Source organism: Cydia fagiglandana, chromosome 14, assembly GCF_963556715.1.
Source record: "Cydia fagiglandana chromosome 14, ilCydFagi1.1, whole genome shotgun sequence".
Lineage (NCBI taxonomy): Eukaryota > Metazoa > Arthropoda > Insecta > Lepidoptera > Tortricidae > Cydia > Cydia fagiglandana.
The window spans coordinates 17,486,897-17,504,552 of record NC_085945.1 but is presented as its reverse complement, the minus strand read 5'-3'; positions in this window follow the sequence as shown (position 1 = coordinate 17,504,552).

Below are 17,656 nucleotides of genomic sequence, written 5' to 3'. Positions count from 1 at the left end.
TCAGATTCACGAAATAAAGAACATTTATTTTTATTATACATATATTAAAAAGAAGCGTTTTGTAATTATTTATATTTAGTCCACGCTAATTGTGTATCGCCAATTCTACATGACATTTTTGGTAATTTATTGCCGCACCACTTTACGTAATATTTTACGGCCTTTACGGGTTACGGGTGAGTTCGCATATACGTTCAAATAATATTAGCTGTGACCTGTGAATAGAACAGTTTATTATAGCAAGGATCTAGGAGAAAATGCCATCTTGTAAATTATGTTTGTTTCTTTAATTTTAGGAAAAAAAATGTTTGATATTTACGTTACGAGTACAACGATAACGCTCCGTGAACTCAAAAACATGTAAATAGTAGCCCTAAGCGACTTACTCACACAATTACGCGTGTACAGACGTGCCGTTCACACATATACACGGAAACGAGTTTTGATGTATGGCGTGTCCGCCCTGTGCTACCGGTACTGAACGCGTCGCTGTCATTGTCAATTTCCATAGTAAAATCAACAGTAATGCAGCTGTCGTTGGAAATGGACTGTCACCTTTAGCATGTGAAGCTAGTACGTTTACCTTAATCAACTTGGGCTATTAAATTTCGTCTTAATAAGCCGCGCTCTTCAGTTTACTGTTTATGAAATAAATTAACACATTTATATTAAAATAATATTCATACAATTAGGAGGTAACAGAAAAATGGTAAATTTTTATTCTTTGCTCTAGTTGCATCTGCGTGTAGCAGTGTAAGCATACAGACTAAACTTGAGTCATAATTTTAATTTACTAAGTACGTTTACCTCTACTTTTCTAAGCAGGGTTTTTTTAAGTTAAGTCATTCAGGTGTATTAAGCCTACTATTACTTATGTCCAGTATTTTCCACATTTTTGTTTGCATAAAACTAAAGCGCTTTTGACCATTTAAAATGATTATTGGTTGCCCAGAAACAATATTAGGAACTGACCGACATATTTTTAAAGGAATACGGCATACGGCTGTGGCATACCTACCTACTTCCGTAAGAATCAGACATACTATCTCCGGATAAATAAAACATGTTTACAGAATCAACGTTTGTAATTCCTACATATTAATCTTAAAAATAATAAATTTTCCACATTGTCTAATACATGGTAAGAAGTTAACTAGTAATATTTTAATTGCATTTCGATTTCATGGCTTTCAAATGTCGGAAGCATATGAGATCATGTATGGACATCAGATCGTGAGCCATTAGACACAGCATGATTCAATTAGGAAATCCGTCACGCTCACCACACTAGCAACACTATGAACTGATCAAAAGTAAGACTTATATCTTTGGAATAAGGCTTTTATAGTGTCAACTAGCATGGACCACGGTGCCGCTAGTAAAATTGTTTAATTATTATGTTAGTTTTAATTCCTTGACCTGATGGTTCTTGAACTATGCGGTTTGAAGAATTTGTTCCGTGGTTGATTTTGATGGTTCAATGAAAATGACCATATATTTAATCTAGTTTTTCCTGGTAGTAGCAATGTTCATTCCGTCTTATCCTTAAGAACTTTTCATATAATTTCATAGGAACTAGGTCAAAAACTTTATAACGGCCCGATTCGAATTTTAAGATACGTCAGTTAATAGATCTAGGAACGATATGGATTATACATGTCAGTGTCAAATGTGACGTTTCTTCAAACAAAAAGGTCACTTTTGACACTGACACGTCTAATCCATATCGTTTCTAGATCTATTAATTGTCGTATCTAAAAGTTCGAATCGGGTAGTAAGTTAGGGTATACGAGTTTACTGTGGACACTGGACAATGTAAAATAAACGGATTACAAACCCTAATTTTTGTTTCTGGACCCTTATAGGTATATTTTAACTAACTCCATAAAAACTGTATGATGATTAAAACCTCAGTAAAAATTATCCAAATTATCCAATTTGTCCAGTCCACAGAAAATACACCAGTTTTCCCAAGCGTTTTTGACCCTTAATATATTGTTAATCAATCAATCTATTAGAATGATCCTAAAAAAGACTTAACATTGCTTTCAAATAGCAAAACTACTCCATTTATGACATAAAGACCATTCTAAATACGTCACGTTCCTACAACATACCGACATAACTCGGAATCCGAATACCATATACACTATTGTAAACCTTAAACGCAGCGGCGGCCCGAATGGCCTTACTCATGATCGAGTTAGCGTTTTTACTGACCCCGCCCGACGTTGCTTAACTTCGGTCAAAAATCACGTTTATTGTATGGGAGCCCCACTTAAATCCTTATTTTATTCTGTTTTTAGTATTTGTTGTTATTATATAGCGGCAACAGAAATACATCATCTGTGATAATTTCAACTGTCTAGCTATCACGGTTCGTGAGATACAGCCTGGTGAGAGACGGACGCACGGACGGACGGACGGACAGCAGAGTCTTAGTAATAGGGTCCCGTTTTATCCTTTGGGTAGGTACGGAACCCTATAAGGCTTAAGGCTCGGCCGCCAACATCTATTCCCTACAACGATATAATATGTAGGTAGTGCGTTAACGTGCCCAAAATGCGCTCGAGTATTTAGCAAGAAGATAGGGTACGTGAACCACCTAAGGGCGCACCAGAGGGTGGAGCTACACTCTAATAACACGAGTTAAAAATTGCTTACTCCAGAGCACACAGTCGCTGTGGCCGAAATCAATCAGGAGAGCATCATCATCATCATTATAAACCCTTAAAGGTTTCGATAAAAGATTTACCTTATTGCCCAAATCAGTAGCCTTAATTACCACGGCTGCCTTAAGCAGGCCACTGACGAGCCTTCCAAATGGATGCCGTTACAATGGATTCATCCAAATGGACGGCATCCTAATATTAAACATTGTACGTTTTTGACATTCACGGACCGATTTTGGATTGCAGCCAGGCTATTTGGACTGTTGGAAGGCTCGTCAGTGGCCACCTTTAGCAGTGTCAAATTGACATTCGCTAACGTCTGCGTAACTTACCTACCTTTTATCATGAATCTAGTATAGGTATTAACTTGATCTGGCATGAGGGGGGTGGGGCAAATGGTCATGGTTCGGTCGAACGGGATAGTCTTATGTATATTTCAGTAGGAGTTGTAGCGAAAGCGCTATTATTGTTTGTCCTTGTCACAGTCTCACATTTTTTTACCCCCCATCGTAAATTTAGTATGTATTATGGTGGGCAACAAATATATTCGACCAATCATAGTGTCGCATTGCGTATGTTTTGTCCCTCACGGAGGTTCGCCTATACCACTTTTATAGGATCCTACCTTATGCTTTTTATCTTTTTTTATATAATTTGTTTTAAGAGGTTGCTTCACCGTACGGCTACCACCAGCAGGCGTGGCTCACTCCGCGATTTCGTCGCTTTGCTACAGGTAGCTAAAAGTCCATCCGTTCGACCCCAATTTTGGGGTTTGCCATAAGCCGCGCGTGGCGCTGTCGCCACCTAGCGGCCATATCTGTGCTGATCGTGCCAGACGCGTTTTGTTAGAGAGTGAGTCTTCTGTACCTAATACTATTATTTATTCTGTGCCACCAGTTTGACACTGTCATTCGCTGGCGTGTGCGTAACTTACTTCCTATGTATCTCGCTCGTACTCGCATTAATGCGAACGATGTTTACAATGGACACGATTTTATGTGCGTGTGGGTCTTTCGGAACAATCATCTTCCACTTTATGCAATACGCGGATGTTATATCAAACGCCTTTACTTAACGTCTTTATCGTTTAAGGCCCCCCACATCTAGCGTCTTTCGAGCGTCGGCGTCTACAACTCTATGGCCGCTGCTCGACGCAACGTCGACGCAACTGCGCAGCGACGTCATTTTCCATAGCACTGACCAGACAGCCGACAGACCGACAGACGCCGACGCTCGAAAGACGCTAGATGTGGGGGGGCCCTTAAGGGCATAGTGTAAAGTTCCATCATGCAATTCATGCGTATATGAAAATTCCAAAATATTTCACATAGAAATAGAAAATCGAAATACATTGATTTATGACAAACAAACACAGATGACAAAAACATGTTGACAAATATATAATGTATATCATTTACATAACATTATCCTTATTAAAGGTTATGTACATAAGCATAACAGTAACCTTTGACTTTTAACATTGAAAAATATATACGTTAAATGAGATGATTCAGATGACTCAACGTGAAAAGAATCTGATGGTAAAAGGACCTCGTGATTTAAAGTAAGTAAATGTTTATATTAGCTTACGGGAAGAATAAATCCTTTTAAAGGAATGGGTCTTCTATATAAAATACATACGTAATAGTTAAAATGGCCGATCACGAGCTTAATTGCAGCCGTCTCCCTCGAGAGGTCGGCGGTGTGACCTCTGCTTCCGCGTGTTTCCACAGAGAGGTGCCACAGGCGTAGTTTTTACTACGGAGTGACAATTGGCCTAGTAAACTTCGGAAAACTATTTTAAGACGTGCGAGTGTAGAAAACAAATTTAAATTGGTTGATAAGTACATAGTTGGTTCGAAAATTGCAGCTTATGCTATGTACCGTGCTGGTTAGGGTTCATCCACATATTACGTCACAGCAACAGGGGTAGGGGGGTCATGCCAAGTGTCTCTCTCCTATGAAAAAGTGTGCCAAGGGGGAAGAGGGGTCTAAAAAATTGATTTTTGCATGGGTGATGTTATTATGGGCGACCCCATAGGATTCCGTTGGCATTTCGTTTAATTTTGGTACTAAGTATCTCGAAATGTTTTGAGTCATATATATACATTTATTTTTCTTTTTTATAATTAGGTACCTAATTAATTAAATTCTTGTTTTGATGGCATTATAGATGACTGTCATTAAAGCTAAAACATCATGTTTATTTTTTATTGACGAATATGTGTCGAAGTCTAGTCAAAGGTCCCACTTTGTTGCTTACCATAAGGACGAGATTTGCTTGTATCTTTATACGAATAACCTGCCATAGCGTCCTTATGGCAAGCGACAAAATGGGACTTTTTGCTTTTAAAAGACATATATAAACATTTACATAACGTAAACTTGTAATAAATATAATATACCATGTTAAAGACAAGAGATAATATTACGAACGTCAATGTACGACACAAAAGTAATACCACTAGGTACACTACCAAAATATTTCACTAGTATACAAATACTACAAAAATGTACCTACTCACACGCAACTAAGTATGGTGCGAAGTAATTATACGTTCTTGTCTGCATTGTCTTGTGTCTCCCAAGTTTTTCCCGTTTTATACATATACAAAAACACTAATTTCATTGTGTCTTTGTCCAATATCGATTACCGATTGGATTGTGAATAATCTATAGCTACTTGGCTTCATGGATTTATGCATTGTTGTGTATTGTATTGGATAAAAACAGAGTTGGATGGAAATTACTGTAAAAACCGGGCAAGTGCGAGTCGGACTCGCGCACGAAGGGTTCCGTACCATAATGCAAAAAAAAAACAAAAAAAAGCAAAAAGAAAAATGGTCACCCATCCAAGTACTGACCCCTCCCGACGTTGCTTAACTTTGGTCAAAAATCACGTTTGTTGTATGGGAGCCCCATTTAAATCTTTATTTTATTCTGTTTTTAGTATTTGTTGTTATAGCGGCAACAGAAATACATCATCTGTGAAAATTTCAACTGTCTGGCTATCACGGTTCGTGAGATACAGCCTGGTGACAGACGGACGGACGGACGGACGGACAGCGAAGTCTTAGTAATAGGGTCCCGTTTTACCCTTTGGGTACGGAACCCTAATTAGTAATAGGGTCCCGTTTTACCCTTTGGGTACGGAACCCTAAAAATGGAATATTCCGATGTCCGATAATTTGTTGATTTTTCTCATCCGGTTATTGTCAATAGGTAGGTACGTAGTATTTCATTCAATTGTTTGGGTGCATTCGGAACACGACTTACTCAAGCAGGCATTATTATATGCGCTCCACTCACTATCAGTATAATGTCATTATTTTGATATTTCTTCAAAAATATTAAAAATGTTTAATAACTTCATTATCGTCCATCATTCTTTCTGTCATTTCTGATTCCATCATTCTAACCAATTCACTGTCAGTATAATGTCATTTCTAGTATCATTACTTTGACATAACTCCAATACTGACGGAAATTATTAAAATAAACTTCATTACTTGCCGTCATTCCTTCATGACACTCCCTACACTATCACTAAAAACGCCATTCCGTCAAAGTAATGTCAGTATCCATGATAGTGTCGGGGCCGTAATAGGCATAGTCAAGCGAGCGAAATGTAGCTGGAAATTTTGCAATTTTGGAATGTTTCCGATGGGACATCAGTGCGCTATAAGGTGACAGAGTGAAGAGGTGAGAATTCTGCAGATACATAAGTAGTATTGTTATATATTGAGTTAAAAACTTGACGTTTGACAATACAGATATTACCTTATTATAAATTTTACAGCACAACTGCGTCATTTATTTCTGCTATCAATAAAGTTAGTTAGGGGTCATCCATTAATTACGTCACACCAATTTCTAGGTTTTTTGACCCCTCCCCCCCCTTGTCACACTTGGTCACATTTGGCAAACCCCTCCCCCCCTAGTGTGACGTCACATTTTTTCTACGAAATCGCCAAATCGAATTAAGTAAGTACCTAAGTATTATTAATATTTTATCAAAATATTTTTGACGATATAAATATTAGTAATTTTATAACCCAAAACTGCTTAGGAAAGAAAATTAAACGATTAAAAACTATTTACGTTTTAAAAACTTGTTATTTAAATGTACAGCGAACTAAATAATTCAAATAAATTTTCGGTTACTGATGAAGTTAAAGTGACGTCACAAAGTTTGTGTCTCCCCCCTCCCCCATGTCACAATATGTCACATTTTCTTGACCCCCTCCCTCCCCCTAAACGTGTGACGTAATTAATGGATGACCCCTTAGTGGGCACATTTTTTCCTTAGACTTCTCTTTAAAATCAATAACTCTAATGACTAAATACGAGTAATACTCTATTGGTAAATTACTTTGGTTATTGGTACTCGAATGACTAAATACCTCATTGTACATAATACCAGGCCGCGCGCGTTTCGCCGCATCTGCCCGACAAATCGTGCGACAGATCGCGCGACCAGTCGGACCGGTCGAGGATCCGTGATGTCACGACCATGGCACACTTAGACCACAATTCGTAATACGAGTTTACGAGAAAAGTTTAAATTGTGAACGCGGTGTTAATGAACTGGATTTTGTCTTGTTTACGTGATATTGACATTTTTATATTCAGTCGCCATCAGATATCGGAGCGACCGAGATGCTCATAAATATCTGAACACGCACTAACGCCTTGATAATAGAGGCGTGTTGATATATTTGTGAGTGCCTTGGCTGCTACGATATATCTGATGGGGACTGTACCTTACTGCATTAAGCGGGCCACAGACCATCAGTTTTAACTGCACAGTTTTAACAGTTCAGTCAAACTGTTCAGTTAAAACGTACGTGTGTAGGCAAATTTTTCAACTGCACAGTTCAAAGATTTGCCTACACACGTACGTTTTAACTGAACAGTTCGACTGAACAGTTAAAACTGTGCAGTAAAAACTGATGGTCTGTAGCCCGCTTTAGTATTCGTACTAAACCTTTTTTAGGGTTATGTAGTACAGTCAAGGCAATGGATGAAACGCTTTTGATACCTAAAACATTCCTAAGAACTACCGCTATAAAACGTGCTTTAAAAAAAACTGTATTCGTCGGTTTACACGTTTAAGAGCTACGATGCCACAGACAGACACACACACTTCAGCGGTCTGATTTATAACATCCCACTTTTTGCGTCAGGGGTTAAAAAAGAAATAAAAATCAATGTGAACTATTCTACCTTGACAATCAGTATGTTGAGTAAGTTCAACATATTTTGACAGTTATCATAACAAATCCATAGTTAAACTTAAAAAACCTTAAACTTTATGACTTGATTCTAACCTTCGTATGTATGTTAATTAGGTAATATAATGCCGTATGACTTCATATTAGTACGGTCAGCCTAAACGTAGCCGGTCAAGGAGCTGTCTATATATTAATAACTGTTATTTTGTATTGTTTAGTTGGTATCTAGGTTTATTTATCTATCTAATACCTACCTTTACACTACCTTTACTTTACTCGTATTTCGGGGATCTCGGAAACGGCTCTAACGATGGCGATAAATAGGTCTAGCTAGGTCTTATCTCTGGGAAAACGCGCGTTTGCGTTTTTATATGTTTTTCGAGCAAAGTACAGTCTTCAGATATTTATATATAGGTATCGAACGTTATATGGACCGTGATTACATTTTGTAAAATTATAAGTCTAATTAAACTAACCGTGAATCAATCAAAACTGTTATCTAGGTTTATTATTGGTTATATACCTATAAAATGTTAGATGTTCAATAAAATAAAATATCTTGTTTGTTTTATTATTTCTGTTGACTCCTAGAAAAGAAAATGTAAACAAATAGCTTTTCAAATAATTCCCTTACTTAGGCTTCGATTGAAAAACTCGATTACTACTACTCGATACGGTACTCGATTAAAAATCTCTTCATTATATCACGATTGTATAAAATACGATTACCGTATTCTCACGCATATTCCAAATCCAAACTGGTTTTCCAACGGCATGGTAAGACAGAACACCGAAGTGTATGTTTAAAAGCCATTATCAATAAAGTCAGTATATAACAATGTAGCGCTTACACAACTTGGGAGATGATTACAAGTGTCAGAAGCAATAAAATAAAATAAAACGTGTTATTATCGATAACCGCGGCCGGCATCATTCGACAGTTGTGAAGATATTTATGCTACATTTCGTAATTTCTACAATAGTACAGTTGGTAGCAATACATTGAAAGTAACACTAATTTTTTTTATATGGTAAGGTAAATGTACTAGTGCTCGACATGCTTTTGCCCAATAAATGACTTAAGTTTCAAGATGACATGTACTGGGACCGCGTCGAGCACTAGTACGTTTACCTTATAGGAGGTAAACGGGCAGACGAATCGCCTGATGGTAAACGATTACCGTCGCCAATGGACACCTGCAACACCAGTAGTTGTAACTGCATTGCCGGCTTTTAAGATGGGAGTACGATCTTCAACTTAGTCGCATCTAAATCGGATTAGCGAATATTTTTAGTCAGTTAATTTTGTGTTTTCTCATTTAAAACTTTATTTTGTCTTAAAATAAAAAGTTATTTCCTATTGCTCAAACAAAAACATGTTTTTAAAAAACAGTTTTTTTTAGAATATTATCTGTGGTGTCGAGTGCAACTGTACCGAAAGTTGACCGTCAGTTCTGACAGGGACAGGGTGCTTCAGAATGAAAATAAGTGCATGTCCCAAGTGTTTTTCAATCAAAAATATCCTCCATAAATATGTACGTTTATTATTATACGCTAACATTAAAAATAATAAGTACACTGGCGTTCAAAAGTGCATGGACTTGTTTCAACCGTAATATTAAGGCATTACGGTCGACATCTATCGATGCACTTTTAACGCCACTGTCATTAACATCGCGTCATTGGCATCTTTTCACAATAATAACTTTATAATTAATTAACGATTAAAGAACCGAAGTTTAAGACAGATATGCAAATTTTTGGCATAATAATTGACAATAATGATATGATATATGGAAGGCTAACAGCACACATCTTTTGTTCTTGACCTTTGTCTTCATAACATCAAATCGTCTCACTATTTGAAAAAGGCAATTAATATAAATTAAGTTCTAGCCACACCCTCCGCCAAGGTAGCACACATATTTCACACGGCAAAAGATTATGTCAGCTTACTATATGTCACAATAGAAACATTGCAGTACCTTGACTTAAAATGCTAAAAAAGGCGTGGTCACGACAGCTTGATGAGTTGAGAGGTAATAATGACGGATAAACAAAACAAAAGTCAAGGTAACTAATAGTTGGATATTGAGGAGCTAATAATGACTAATAAAGTACCTGTCACTTGAAAAAGCTACTAAAATATTAAATACTGTATTAAGGATGACTCACGCTAGAACGGTCCTGGTCCGGGCCGAGGGTGATGGTGATGAGGGCGATGACTGTCTTTGCTTTACTTAGCCTCGAATATTTTAAGAGAGATTTAATATCAAACTCAAATGTCATTGTATGCCAGAGATGCGAAATCAAATTCAGCTTGAAATTTGTTGTAGAATATAACGTTTAGATTATTCTTTTGTCAAAATTGTTAGCAGACGTATCTGTTATCGGTTAAATATAAAATTAATTTACATATTGTACTTCCATTGTGTTAATGTTACATTATTGCCTTAAAGATTCACAACAATAGAAAAAAACTGGCGTGAAAGGTCACTTGACCTAACAAATTATAAACACCATTTAAAATAATACTTAAAATCATACCAAAAGCATTGCCTCTGTAAAACCATTGTAAGAAAGAACTCTAATTACGTATACTTTGTTCCGAATATAGAGTTCCAACTTATTCTGACGGTTTTCCCAAGATTCTCCGTGCGATGGAAACATGGGGCCTTATCTTGACTATCATTAATTATTCTTTACACAAAAAGAAGATTTATTCGTAATTTCGTAATTTTGCGGCAGCATGTGAGACTTGATATACTGACCGGCTGTTTTATTTATAGGATTATAATAGACAATGAATGAATCTGAATTAAGCCATAAATTAGTTGGTCAAAAAAGAGTTGAGTAATTTTTCTTTGTCCACATATTTTAAAGTTCTTACTTAACTAAGCACAACAAAGGCGAAAGTATTAATTGAATTGAATTTTATTTATTTAAAGACAACAATAGCCCAAAATGGTTAGTAACAATTATTAATGATTTAGTACTCTGTTTATTATTTATGGTTAAGTGATACCTATTGTTTTTTAACTTAGTGTCAAAATTTATGACCTAATTTTCAAGATAGAGGTGTCAATAAAATTCTTTGGTAGCCTGACTGATTAGTAGGTACCTATATGACTTTTTAAAGCGATTTTTAATAACATCCTCGTTTTTGGGAAACTGGTTTCGGTTTCGTTGATAGCCCACGCAGTGCAAGTGTTATTTTAAACGTAAAACTTCTATTAATTATGACGTATAAATAACACTTGCACTGCGTGGCCTATCAAAATCGCTGCAAACTTTTCTTGGTCTGACTCTACCTAAGTATGCTCTGTTTGACACTTGAAAAGTAGCGCACCAGTCATCCCGGCCATGTTTCCGAGCGCTTGCGCCATGATTGCGCAGGCGCAGCCTGTAATTAAGGGAGCGGGATGGATCTTGCCCATGTTACGTAACAAGGAAAAAAACCAGACAGGTGCGAGTTGGGCTCGCCCACCGAGGGTTCCGTTTTTTTAGTATTTCTTGTTATAGCGGCAACAGAAATAGATCATCTTTGAAAATTTCAACTCTAGCTATCACGGTTCATTAGATACAGTCTGGTGACAGAGACGGACGGACAGACGGACAGTGGAGTCTTAGTAATAGGGTCCCGTTTTAACCCTTTGGGTACGGAACCCTAAAAAAGATAATTAGGGGACTTTTTCTTACAACATTTACCGTGTTTTTACAATATTTATGGGGTGGGTTATAAATTAATTTGGATTTTTAAAAGCTAAAGATGATGGTAATGTTATGTGTGTAACATGTTTAGTTTATTGCGCGCTTAATAGAGGCTTCTGGTGACCAGAGGGCTGGCCACTATTTCGCCCAGCGTATTAGCATCGCTATACAGCGGGGAAATACGGCCAGCCTTCTGGGCACCTTGCCCGTTGACGGCGACCTGGGGGCAAATTTTTTATCTATAGTTTTGTAAGTTTTATTATGTTTGTTTATTCCTTTCTTTGTTTATTTATTAGTTATATTGTTCCACTGCTGTGCATTTGTCTCTCTCCTTGATCGCTACAAATCTCGCTGTTAAGCTTTTTTCGTCTTGATATATCGTAAGTCACTCAATGTTAATCTAATTCTAACTATGACATGGTAGAAGAGAGGTAGAAGAAAATGATATCAAATTGTCAGTTGTTGTGTGTATCAAATATATTAAATTGTCTTTCACCTGTTAGTATCTGATCCTTTCGCATTTTCTCAAAGGTTAGCTGGAAGAGATCCCTTTTAGGGATAAGTTCGCCTTTGTATATAACATTTTTATTTTTGTTTTGTTTTTGTCCATTTTATGTAAACCTGTTTATGTGCAATAAAGTGACATACATACATACATACATACATACATATCGAATTAAAATTTGGGGGTTGCAACAATTCATTTTACTAATTGTCAAGGATGACTGGATTAAGGGGCCCACTGATTAACAGTCCGCCGGACGGTATCGGCCTGTCAGTTAGAATAAAATTTTGACAGTTCCGAACAACTGACAGGCCGATACCGTCCGACAGACTGTTAATCAGTGGGCCCCTTAAGAGTTCCCTAATAAATTCTCAGTTTTCACACTGTTTCATAATTTTAATTCGAATACTCACCACCAATAAATGTCAAAATCAATTATTGGAACACACATACATAACACTCGAACGTCTCCCATATACCCGAGAAATACGGTCTAAAATTACATTATTTGACCGCAAGTTCCACCATGTAATAATCAGCAGAAACCACAAGCAGAATTGCATGACCCGACCTGACCTCAGTTTACTAAGAATGAGCCCACGAGTCGGTTTAACGACTAATCGGGAGTTTAATATCATTTTCACTATATATTTAAGACGGGTAATGACCAATCGTCTGAAATTATTAACTATAAAGCCGATCAAACAAGTTTGTCAGTAGAAAAAGGGGCTAAATTCAAATTTTCTATGGGATGATAATATTTATCAAATCTGGCGCTTTTTTCTACTGACAGAAATTGCTTAACAGAGTATAATTTATTAATTGTTCGAATGCGATTCTGCAAGCCTATTATGGATCGCTTTATCCACATTTATCCACGTGATAAAACAACTGTCACTTTTTAACTCTGCGGGATAGAAAGAGACGGACACCGTTTTATCACGCTGTCACGTAGACAAATACGACCATCATATCCGTACAGGTATAGGTTATACCTTTTTAATTAAATTAACCACTTGTTAGTTAAAGTTAATGTGTGCTATGTCAAGATTGTATTTACTGTGCAGGAATAAATACATATTTAATGTAACTTGTGTAACTTTTCCTCTAACTCTTGCAATTTAGCACCCAATTACTGAAAGGTTACCCGGAAACCCTTATATGGATTAGTTCGACTTTATATATGTCGCAGTAAGATAGATATAGCCGTTATATAGTTATAACCCTAGGGATATAATTATATGACGTAACATAGTTATACGAAAGCGATTCATTACTATCTTACTAGGTATATAACTATAATACGGCTTTAGTTTAGTGATATAGTTATATTACTGGATTAAAACCCGTAAATAGAGGAACGCCACAAGGGTCCATTCTAAGTCCAATTATTTTTACTCTTTTTACAGCTGATCTCAGTAATAGACTAAAGCACTGTTCTATTCATTTATATGCAGATGATACACAAGTTTACTTATCGTTTGATCCACAAGAGACAGCACAAGCAGTAGAACATATTAACGAGGACTTAGATATTATATATCGGTGGGCAGTTAATAACAACTTAGTTCTTAACCCTACGAAATCCAAATTTTTAGTCATAGGAACCAAGCATCAGTGTGATCGTGTCGCAAGCCATAGCCCTAATATAATCATTAACGGACAGGCGGTCGATAAAGTACACTCCGCGAAAAATTTGGGCCTGTTAGTTGACGAGGAATTGCGTTACATCGAGCACATCAATGCTAAAATTAGAAATGCGTTCTATAGGCTGAAAATTCTATATGGCATAAGAAATCATTTAACTGAGCCAGTCAGGTTAATGTTGGTGGAATCACTTGTCCTGTCACAGTTCAACTACTGTGATGCAGTGTATGGACCAAGAATATTTGCCAAAACTGCCCAAGCTATACAAAGAGTACAGAATGCGTGCACACGATTCTGCTACTCGGTGCCGAAGAGAGCCCACATCTCACCGTATCTTAATGAGAACTGTATACTTAAAATGGCGGACAGAAGAGTATTGCACTTAGCCTGTCTTATAAAAAAAACTGTAACAACCAAGAAACCAGATTACCTTTATGAAAAAATTAACTGGTTAAAGGATGAGCACCATTTGAACACCCGCAGTAAAATACAAAATAAATTATCTTTACCGCACCACAAAACTGTTGGGTATAGAGGGAGCTTTAAATTCTCAGCAGCCAAAATTTGGAATGATCTGCCTCCACCTCTAAGAAATAATGTGTCCCAAAATACTTTTAAAACTAAACTGAAATCTATATTACTCTATAAACAGAAGAATACTTAAGCACCCTTGAAACACCTATTGAACAGTACCTAGTAAGTTTTCATGTCTTGCCCTGCCTAGCTAATAGTTTTATTATTATTTTTTCCCCCGCCTTTTTTTTTCTCATGCCATCGTCATTTGCCAATTAACTTAGATTTAGTTGTTATTAGTACTCAGATTTAATAAAACACTTGTTTTATTTTTTATTATATTTTAATGTCTTATATGTATAATTAGGGGTGAACTGAAAACCAGCGCTGTGACAGCTAGTCTGTAACACAGCAAATGCTGAGTCCATCCCTATTGTCACACTATTGGTTGTTTATGTGTAAGTTTTATAACATAAGAACGATTAATGTCAATCTATGTTAATTTCATTGTTGCTGGTTCAACACGTACTTATTGCTCAATATGTGAATTTTTTTGTTTGTTTTGTCTTTATCGTCTTTGTTTTCTTGTATGTGTGTGGCAATAAATAATTCTTATTCTTATTCTTATTCTTAAGTTTAGTGAAATAATTGTAAGTTGGAGTGCAGTGGTGCGGCGGAGGTATAGTTATATCCCTAGGGATATAGTTATATGCCGTATAGTACGTAACGTATTATAATCATATTCCTAGTAAGATAGTAATTGTAGGAATTAGGAGTGCGGCAGTGTGGCGGAGGTTTAGTTATATCCCTAGGGATATAGTTATATGCCGTATTATATTCATATTCCTAGTAAGATAACTATTGTATATATTTTCATGCTGCTATTTTTAAGGGTTTATGAGGCATTGCGATCGATTCACGAAAGCTGGCGCGAGATTTGACAGAATTTCAATGAAAATAGCTGTCACTCAGTAGAAATCTCGCGCCAGCTTTCGTGAATCGACCTATACTTTTACGTAATATTGCTAAAAAGTATTATACGGCATATAACTATATCCTTAGGGATATAACTATACCTCCGCCGCACCGCTGCACACCTACAATTATTTCACTAAACTTAATCCAGTAATATAACCATATCAAATATCAAATATCAAATATCAACATTTATTCAGCAAATAGGCCACAAGGGCACTTTTACACGTCAACATTGAATTTACATAAAAGCAAAAATAATAACATCAACAATTTTATAAATTAAAACTAACAATTCAATCTAACGTATTACTAAACTTAATCCAGTAATATAACTATATCACTAAACTAAAGCCGTATTATAGTTATATACCTAGTAAGATAGTAATGAATCGCTTTCGTATAACTATGTTACGTCATATAATTATATCCCTAGGGTTATAACTATATAACGGCTATATCTATCTTACTGCGACATATACATTTCTATAATAATGTCCATGCGTCATCTGCAATGCAATGTTTAGAACCTACAGGGGCCCACTGATTAATAGTCCGCCGGACAGTATCGTCTTAGTAACAGACACAGACACGGACAGTGACGTCTTAGTAATAGGGTCCTGTTTTTACCGTATGGGTATAGAACCCTAAAAATACAAGAAATACTCCCGGGCTTTTCTTTAAAATGTCTAACAGGAGAAACATAACGTGACTTGAGCGTAAGAATAACGCAGTTTCTTCAACTTCCTGGTGAATGTACTAAACATCTAAATAGTAAATAATCTATAAACATGTATATAATAGTAAATAATCTATAAACATGTTAATCAAATAATAATTAAACTAAAAGGCTGTATAACTACGTAACCACACCTCACGTTGCCCAATAGTAAAAAGTGATGGGTGATCAAGTAATCACTCATGTGCGTAAACGCAGGTTATGACTTATGACCCGGCATTTGTTAAAATGGCGGATGTGTTTTGTTTTTAAAGGGTTTAAGCGTGGGTATAATCGTTTATTTTTCACATGGGCTTTTATAAATGAGGTTGTACGGAAGTATGCAATTTTTTACGTTACGCCACCGCCACAGTAACAAAAGTAATACTATAGTTCATTACTGAACACTATCCTATAATATGTGATTATGAACTATTTTAGATTTATTTAGATTTAGAGACGGTGATGATTTTTTTTAATATTAAAATTTTTAGAATTATTAAAAAAAAAAAGTTATAAAGAGTCATCAATTATTTTCGCAACTTTTGAATGTCTGTTCCTGCGTACACGTTTTCGGTTTATACTTGTTTATTTGTTTTTAAGTTTGTAATTACCTATATATGAGCTTTGTTTAGTTTGGGACTAGTTCTAGGTCAATTAATAATTGATAGGTAGGAGGCGACACACTTATTTGCAAAAATAGCAAATATTAAAGTTATTTTCTTGAACATTCTAATGTGATGTTAATGCATTTGAATGTTTTATACGCCTAATCGTTCAGCACCATTGTAAAACATTTTTCTAAACATGTCAGTATTCATTTGAATACAACTTACTCTTCGTTAATAGCTTTAAACATTCACTTTTATTGCTGAAGGAAGGCAAAAGTGATGGCACTAAAAAGGCACATCTTACATCCATCAGTTACGTGTGTATGAATATTCATTGAAGTTGAAATATGCTTAGGGTAATTTGTTGAGTCAGCGTGTATTAAGTATTATGGTAACATTCCATTTCTAACCGCAGCTGCACTACCGGTACTGAACGCGTCGCTGTCATTGTCAATTTCCATAGTAAAATGAACAGTGGTGCAGCTGTCGTTGGAAATGGACTGTCACCTTTAGGCGGCAAATAGCTTGAAAGAGTTTTTAAGCGTTATATGTAACAATAACTGATTAACTGTAAATGAAGTAGTAAAACTAAAAACCTCCAAATATAGCTAAGTAGGTAAGTACAATCTCAATACACAAGATTTGTTATAAAAAATCGCACTCAAATCGGTTCATCCCTTTGACAACTATATCACAGTTTTAACAAACTATATGTGTGCAAAATTATACTAGTCGAATTTTGTATGAAGGAAGAAGAAACATATCCAAACGTAAAACTTTAAAATTCAAGTACCATAGGGCGTAATTTTAAAAGGATTAAAATATTACCCATATGCAATAGAATCTATATGCTGCAACCACATGGAATTATATAAACAATTAAATGCGGTCGACACATTAAAACACCAACATCAAATCATACGAATCTCTAAAGTAGGCATAAAACTTAAAACGATCACGATTTTATATGCAAACAGTTATTAAAACTACTACTAATTACTATAATTCTTTAACCGCACTGCATGAATCGACTTAATTACGCAAACTCGTACATTAAGCATTACTAGATT